The 8,642-nt window shown below is 42.9% G+C and overlaps 1 pseudogene; it reads right to left on the bottom strand.

Moving 5' to 3' along the window:
* Positions 1–2,537: 2,537 nt before the first annotated feature.
* Positions 2,538–4,226, bottom strand: LOC118718570 (annotated as a pseudogene).
* Between the last annotated feature and the right edge of the window lie 4,416 nt (positions 4,227–8,642).

Genomic DNA, 8,642 nt, shown 5'->3' with positions numbered 1-8,642 from the left:
GAAACATCAATGAGAGAGAGAGAAACATTGATTGGTTGTCTCCCAATTGCACCCCAACCCCAGATTGAAACCCACAAGTTGGATATGTGCCCTGACCAGGAATTGAACCCACAACCTTTCAGTACATGGGATGATGCTCCAAATGAGCCATGGCATTTTGTATGGGTTATGTCATAGGCTGTGCAAATTCATCACCATTCTTCTAGTTCTAGAAGTGTGACTAGGAGAAGGTTCCTTTCTGTCTAAATGACTCGGCCTATACACCAAGATCACAAATACACTTGCCATGAGTGGAACAAAATCAACATGTAATGTCAGCTCTGTCCTCCTAAGACAGAGAGAGAAGGGGTAGAGAAGAGGAGAGCTACCAGCATAGGAGGGGGAAGGAGTGCAGGCCAACCCTTCTAGGTGCACACCCAGAAGTTATTGCAGTTTGGCAGCCAATAGGCCCATGAAAAAAATGGTCCTTCCTTCCTCCTCTCTGGGAGGAGGGGAGATAGAACTTCTGTCTCTGGATCTACAGGTACAAGAGCAGCAGCAAGGATGAGTGTCTGGAGCTACCCTGAAGAGATGGTATCTTCCTATGGGCCAACTGGTTTAAAAACACCAGTGGAAAACAGTCAGGTATTTAGGCCCAGGATGCCCTGCTTTTAGTGAACCACCAATCTTTCTGAAATGTGCAGCATAAAGCAGGTCACATTTCAATGATAGAATTAATATTTTTACTCAAACTGTGGGATTACCACTGAGATGCACATCCGACTTTAGGCCTACAACTTCCAGACTTTAACCAATTTAGGGAATGATAAGGTGATAAAGAAAGGTTTATTACAGTGAGCCACAGCCCTAAGTGATTGTCCGAGGAAACTCCCCCCCCCCCCCCCAATACAACATGACAACCGCAAATTTCATCATGACTACCATGGCCTAATGGGATAATATGGGTGACAGTGATCATAAAACTAGTCTTCCAACGAGTTAATGACTCATTAACTTGGTCGTAAACCCTGAGGTTTTCATGAGGTTGTTTTCTAACACTATCTTCTGTCACTTTCCTCACAAACTCCTTCTTGGGTCCTGCCAAGAATGTTTGCACACAACTTCAAGAATCCACATTTCCTTCTACTGTACCTGCCACATCCCTTCATCACCATTCTCTGATGTCCAGGGGCTCCAGCAGTGACTGGCACATTGTGTGGCTAATCCCTGTGTCGGTGGCTGAGTGGGCCACTAGGTGCAGCACCTCAGACCTCCTCCTCTTTGCCCTCTAGGTGACCCTGAAATGACTTGCTGTCTTAGCAAATCATAGCTCTGGGTTTGGTCCTATTTTGAAGATTGTATTTCCAGCTCTAACTTCCTATATACTGTTCTTTAATTCTATAAATTGTCTATATGTCTAGCTTGTCATATGGCTAGTACTTCAGAGTCAGTATTGAATATTCAAAACCTCTTCTTTAACTTTCTAAGTTACTTTTTTTCTGAGTTTCTTATTTTTTTAATGATACCATCTTTCTCTCAAGACACAGAACTGAAATAGGGTTATTACTATACTCAGTAAAGTGTCTAAGCTTGCAGACTCTGCCAGTTACTAAGGGGAAGAATGCTACTAATGTGTGTATATATTGTACTAAAGGTATTTGTGGGGATCTATTTCCCATTCTATATTGTGAATGCCATAAGGATAATGAGTATGTCTTATTAATGTTTACGCATCCTACAGTGTACACATGACACATGTACACATGATAAGAGCTCAGAATAAATGAATAACTGGATAACATGTAGATAAATAGAAGAATCCAAAATTTGAAATGGAAACCAAAATTTCCATTTACTCTTCTGTGTACTGGATCATCTCTCCAAATTACCAGGAATGCTACATACATTCAATGAAATCTTGCTTAACAAATGATTCTGAAGTAATGCTCATATTTAGATAGGGCAATATATATATATATATATATATATATATATATATATATATATATATATATATATATATATATAATTGATTTCAGAGAGAAAGAGGAAGGGGAAGGGGGAGAGAGAAGCATGAGTGATCAGAGAACCATTGATAGGCTGCCTCCTGGACTCCCCATACTGAGGACTGAGTCTGCAACCCAGGCATATGCCTTGACCAGGAATCAAACTGTAATTGCCTGGTTCATAGATCTAAGCCACGCCAGGCTAGACAAAGTATGTTTAAACAATCTCATTGTCAAGCTTAACTTTGGAAACTGGCAGATATTGCCAATGGTAGTAATAACAAGAAGTTGATTTCACAAAGGGAATAGTTAATTTTATTGACATAAATTATCAGCATTGAACAGAGAAAAATTCAATGTCATCAAGCATATAGGTATTTTTTTTTCAACAAGAGGAAGATATGTATTTTACCAGCAATTCTGAGCCAACTTCATTTTGCAGGTAGCCTGAGTGTGCAGTGGAGGTGTCAGGTTTCCCTCTCTTCACCTGTCTCTTCAGCAGCCCAGTCCGATGCATCAATCCTGGTTGATGAGGGGGAGGCTTCACTCTGCTCATTTGTCGAAAAGCTCATCTTCATCAGCTGAATCCTTGCTGTGAGGCTTCTGCTCCATGTTTTTCTTGCATGTAATGACACTGAGAGGTCCATACATATCCCTCACCCCTAGCAGCTGCCTTTTCCAGAAACTGCCCTCCTCCCCCTCGGGTTCGGTGAGCATCTTTCATGCTGGAGAATTGGACGAAAGACCCTCGAGTTTCCTTGTCTATCATCCTTTGAAGGTGCTCTTTGACAAATTGCAATGAGACAGAAAATTGTAATAACAAATCACCGCTACTACAATCACAGGCACTAGGTACTGCAGAGATGAGTTTGCTGGTACACCAATGTCCTGGCACATCTTTGGTGAGCTGATTTGACTCCTCCTCTTGTTCACGCTGGGCTCACTCCTCTCATTTTTCCATTGATCCGTATCCCACTCTGCCCTGGAAACATTTCCTTCTTGCTGCACATTGAGAAGCTTCCTCAGGAGCTATGAGGCTTGTTGGTCAGACATTCAGTATGACTGTCCTGCCGGCAGTCTCAATGTTATTTTTAAATTGGCAGAGGCAGCAGGTTAAATGGCTAGGGAAGATCCGTTTTTCCCATTCAAGGGCCATCATGAGGATGCTCTCAACTGTTGCAAGTGACACTTGCGTCGTTCCCATGTCTAAACATTTTAATGCTGGCCAATTAGGAAGATATGGATCTTCAACAGTTGTGGGAAGATAATGATTGAGAATTAACTTGTGTAAAAACTTCATTCCATGCCAGGCCTGAAACATCCCAAAGCTCAGTTTTGTGCAACCAAGATTTAAATACTGGAGGGGTAGTTGACCTTCAGATGAATCCTTATGTAATTCCTTCCAATTATTTTTTACTGAAATTAGTTTTTCAACCAAACAGTATGACTTCAGTATATCTTCATCAATGAATGTAAGAAATAGAATTTCCTCGAAAATTGAAGATGGTGAAGGTGCCACTGTAGGTGTTGAGCTCTGGCACAAGGGCGTCCCATTATGGCAGGTACAGAACTTCCATAAGTTTATGGTGTCACTCTGTTCAGACGCTGGAGGAAAAGTCTCAGATGACTCTGGTTGCTGAGTTATGGTAACTTCCAGGTCCAAAGGTTAAAGTGTGACTTCAGACAAGGTTGGCTGCTGAGACAGAGCAGGCTCTGAAAGTGGAACTGTCACCTAAGGGTGCTTTGCAGGAGCAGTGGTCTGCTGCAGGGCTGTGGCATCAGTCTGTGGTGCAGGTTGCGGGGGGGGGGGGTGATGTTTAGCTCCCTTCCAAAGATTGAATTGGGACTTCAATCAAGGCTGACTTCTGTGCCTGAACGGTCTCTCAAGTGGAAGTGTCATCTCAGGTGCTTAGGAGGAGCGTTAGTCTCCAAATTCGTGTTGGGAGTGATGGTTATGTTCAGGTCATTCAGGGTACTTGGAATTTTTGTCTGCTTCAGGTCTGCACCATCAGCCTCCCAAGAAGGCTGAGCTGGTATCTTCTGCTCAGAGGGAGGTATCACCTCTTCTTGGACTTTGGAGCATGCACTTAAGACCACCTGCTCCATTGCACATGCTTCACTCTTCTTGGTGTGCTCTGAATTTATCAAAGCTGCCAGATCTGCACCTTTCCCATTGGTATTAGGCAGCACCGGGTGCTGAGCCTCACCTGAGCCCAAGGTGAGACTGTCACCTGCTGACATACTGAAGGTTGAGCTACAACATCCATAGAGTATTTTCAAGGCTGAACTAGACCCTTTTGCTGATCTCCAGAAGGTTGTGCACTTGCAAGAGGCATGGGAGGCAGAGCTGAGCTCTCCTGCTGGATTGAAGATTCAACATATTCGGGGTGGGTGGAGGCTGAGCTGGGACTCCTTGTGGACTAACAAAATTTTCAACAGCCCAGAGGACACTAGACTTGAGTTGAGTCCTCTTGTTCAGGTGGAAACTGAGCTTAAGTTTCCTGGGACTTTAGAGAAGTTTCCATTTTCTCAGGAACCTCTTTATGGTTCTGAGGTTCCCTACTGGAATGATGGAAGTTCTGCCTCTTCAGAACTTGGAGGGTTTTGCTGATACCAGGACCAGGGCTCGGTGACCCCAAGGGGATGCAGATCAGCAGGATAGGGTCCAGGGCCAACTCCGGAGACTGAGCTGCCTGGACCTGCAGCCACATCAGCTGCCACGTGAGCAGGAAAGGTGGGGCCAGGGCACAGCTAGCGATCTAGGCAGGTGGGGTGCCAGCACCATGTGCTGAGTGTGAGTGGAACAATTGGCAGCCCTGTCACAGTTGGCAGCTTTGTCATGCATATGCCCCTTAGCAACCAAGCACCCCTCCTCGCCTCAGGTTCCAACCTTTATTTAGTTTATTTAGGCAACCTGTATTAGTCTTGGGCTGATAGTGCCTGCAGAAGAACAAGCTTCCTCCACTCCTCACCCCCCGAATTACCAGGGACTAAGTGGCCCATTGGCTCATTTCCCTTTCAGAAAAGACAACTACCTTCTGCTGAGCCTCCCCTCCCCCTCACAATGAGGCAGGATTTGGGCTTCAGACCTGGGTGGCCTGGACTCCAGCAGTCCAAGAGTGGGGAGGTTGGGGGTTGCTGCAGAGCTTCCCAAGGAAACCACAGGGCCTAGCATCCTGGGAAATTCAGAAGTGCTAAGCCCCCCCCCGCTGCCATGTTCTGGCAATGTGAGCTGCTCCTCAGGGCTGCATCTGAGAGATGGTCTTCCTTCCCGTGGCCATACTGCTTCTGATACCTGACACTAAATGGGGTCGACGCCACCTGTCACTACTTGAGCCAAATTAAGCAGAAACAGAGTTTTATCGTATATGAGTGTTTATTCCAATGATGCCAGCAGTATGGGGAGAGCAGTAGGTCACCCTGAGAATTCTGCTCTGCCTTTTCCTGCCAGCCTGCTGATTATATATAGGCTAGGGAGAAAACTGCATGCAGCTGTGAGCTGCAAGTGTAACATGGAAAGGGGGAAGGGTAGGTCTACAGTCTGGCCTTCAGGAGCTTGAAATCTGATAACAAGGTGGTTGAAAGATGAGACAGAGGGCGGAAAACCAAGACTACAGACTTTGTTAGAGGAGAAGGACTACCTTGCAAAGGAGGAGAGCACACGTGTAGGAGTGAACACGCCTTTTGAGGGGGAGGAAAGGGAAGGGATGGGGCTTAGGGTACTAGGCACGCGCTGATTGGTGGTTTCATATAAGGCACATGATTAGGCACTTAGGTACTTAGAATTGGGGGCTTAGGGCATTTGGCAGGTGCTGGTTGGTGGTTCAATGTACAGTCCATATAAGGTGCCTGGTAAGGTGTTCAGGAATGTCCAGGCCGCAGGTGCAGTTTACATCATACTCTGTCCATCATATGGGGGAAGGGAGGATCTATCAGTGGCTATCTAGGATGTTACAAACAGCTCAGCTGGTTCCTGGGATCTGAGAATGGTCAGTGTTCCCAAGGCAAACTCCTGGAGGGGGTCAGGGGCCAGGCCCAGCAACTAAGTCAAAGTGTGTCCTGTCCTTGGTCTGTTCTTAAAATGTATTTATTTTCTGAGTAATGGACTTTGTAAATAGAATTTGCATTCAATAATACAGGTTATACTTGGGATGAGGAAAAAATATAACAGGAGTTGATATTCTCATGTAGAAATTCTAATTTCTTCAAATTTTCTGTTAATTCTGTGCTGGGCTGTTGTCAGGGACTTTGGCCCTGAGCTTATCATTCTATCTAAGAAAAGAGTAATATGCAGATTGGCCATCACTCCAATACACAAGATAGCTGCCCCCATATGGTCAAAGATCCTTCTCCCATGTGGACACAAGATGGCCACCACAAGATGGCCAGCAGTGTAAGGCAGTGTAAGACCTGGGGGACCCAGGTCTGCAATGGAGAGCAGTTGGGAGGGACCAGGCCTGCAAGGGAGGGCAAGTTGAGGGCGATCAAGCCTGTAGGGGAGGGCAGTTAGGGGCAAACAGGCTGGCAGGGGAACAGTTAGGCATCAGTCAAGCTGGCAGAGAAATGGTTAGGGAGTGATCAGGCTGGCAGGCAGAAGTGGTTAGGGGCAATCAGGAAGGCAGGCAGGGGCAATCAGGAAGGCAGGCAGGCAAGTAGTTGGGAGCCAGCCTTTCTGGATTGTGAGAGGAATGTCTCAGATTGGAGAGGGTGCAGGCTGGGTTGAGGGACACCCCCCCCCCCCCTCCATGCATGAATTTCATGCACCAGGCTTTTAGATTATAATAAAAAGTCTCACTATTATTTTGTTATCTTATTATCTAATTTTAAAATGTACCTAGAAAGTATCAAGCATTGATATTAGCTCACTATTATATCTTCATACTTTAATAAGTTGTGTGGGGTTCATTATGACTTAAAAATTGTCCTATTTGGACTCAACAAATATTCTTTTATCTCAAAGTATCCCAGTGGTGCTGAGATATACACTGAAAAAAAATTATTTTGTCTTAAAAGATACTGTGGAGCTTTTTATTTATTTATTTATTTATTTATTTTGATCCAAATTACATCATGTGTGTCCAACATTTTCTCCATATACTGATCAAACCAGGTAATGGATCTGAAGTGTATCCTGGTTATAGAGTACAAATATTTGTTGCAAATCCTTTTAATTTGTACGTTCTTCAGAATTTTCATGCAGAAATTTAAACAAAGTTCCACATTGAAAAATTGGGGAAATATCCTTCAAAAGATCCTCATAGAAGATATAGGACTGTTGATATATGCTGGGGTGTGGGTGTTAAACAGCTCTTATGCAGTATGAAGACTCACTGGAGTTCTTGTTAACACACACACATACACACTTCCTATATGTAATCTCTATTTCCTGAATTCCTGAATCATTATCTCTTAGTGAGGGTTTCAGAACTGGAGCATGGAATTTGCATACTCTTCATCTGGCTGCCCCTAATAGAGACATCTTACATAGCTGTAGAACAATCTCAAAATCAGGAAATGGATATTGTTACATTACTGCTAACTAGACTAAAGGCCGTATTCAGTTTTCAACGCTGCAAAACCTATATTTATTTGGGTGTGTATCCTTGCACACATGCGGCTCAGCACACTTTTGGAATTTTGCATTTTTGCTAAGTCTTCCAGGTGCCTTATAATCAGACAAAGTGTCTATATGCTGATGTAATGCAATCATTCACAAACAGAATGCAGGAGATTTACCTGGTGGCTTTTTAAAAACTACAACACCCAGGTTCTTTTATAGGATGTCTGGGATTGGGCCCAAGGGTTTATATTTTAACAAATACCTAGTTGATTCTGATACTGCTGCTTTAAAAACCAGACTGTGAGAAACCCAATGGTCATGTTTAGCAGGTGAAAGTAGGCTTCTGTGGGGAGGCATTCATGAAGAGGAAGCATGCTGTCACAGTAATGGGACATATTAGTTATTTAAGGGAACATGTGTACTAACTAGGACCAGCTTTTTTTTTTTCTTTTCTTTTTGATAATTACAGTACCTGTATCAAGTGGTGCCATTTGGTTCATTCACTACTCTGGTACTCAACTTCCTCGTTTGTAGATAAAGTGAAAGGATTATATCATCTTGTATGTCCCTTGAAGCACTAAAATTATTTAACTTCATGCTTGTCATTTTCTCACTCTCTAGATTTAACAAAATTGTCATCTATTTTTTTTTTTTTTTTTTGCAGGGCATGATTAAGACAGACATTTCATGAAAATTAGATTGATGTGAAGGGGTCAAGTTGATTTCATAAATCTAAGGACATTATTGATTATATAAATGTCATTGATATATTTTCATCTTGGAACAGTGGAGGTTCTTCCATAATAGAAAAAAATTATAAATTAATGAACCATTTTATAATATACATATTCCACAAACATCTAATAAAAATGAATTGCTTTGAATAGGCTTTTCCATTCAAATTTAGTACCTGTGAATTTTCAGTTTTAGTTAATATGAAATTTTGTTAATATTCTTTCTTCCTTCAATTCAATATAAATTCTTCAAATAAATTATCTGTCTTCCCATTTACTTTGTTTCATTTCTGACCTAATTGTTATGAACCACATTTTGTAAGCTCTCAACTGAAATCTCAATTATCCAAGCTAGTCAAGCAA

The sequence above is a fragment of the Pipistrellus kuhlii genome, unplaced genomic scaffold (assembly GCF_014108245.1).
Source record: "Pipistrellus kuhlii isolate mPipKuh1 unplaced genomic scaffold, mPipKuh1.p scaffold_m20_p_14, whole genome shotgun sequence".
NCBI classification, from domain to species: Eukaryota; Metazoa; Chordata; class Mammalia; order Chiroptera; family Vespertilionidae; genus Pipistrellus; species Pipistrellus kuhlii.
This window is presented reverse-complemented; position numbering and strand designations above follow the sequence as displayed.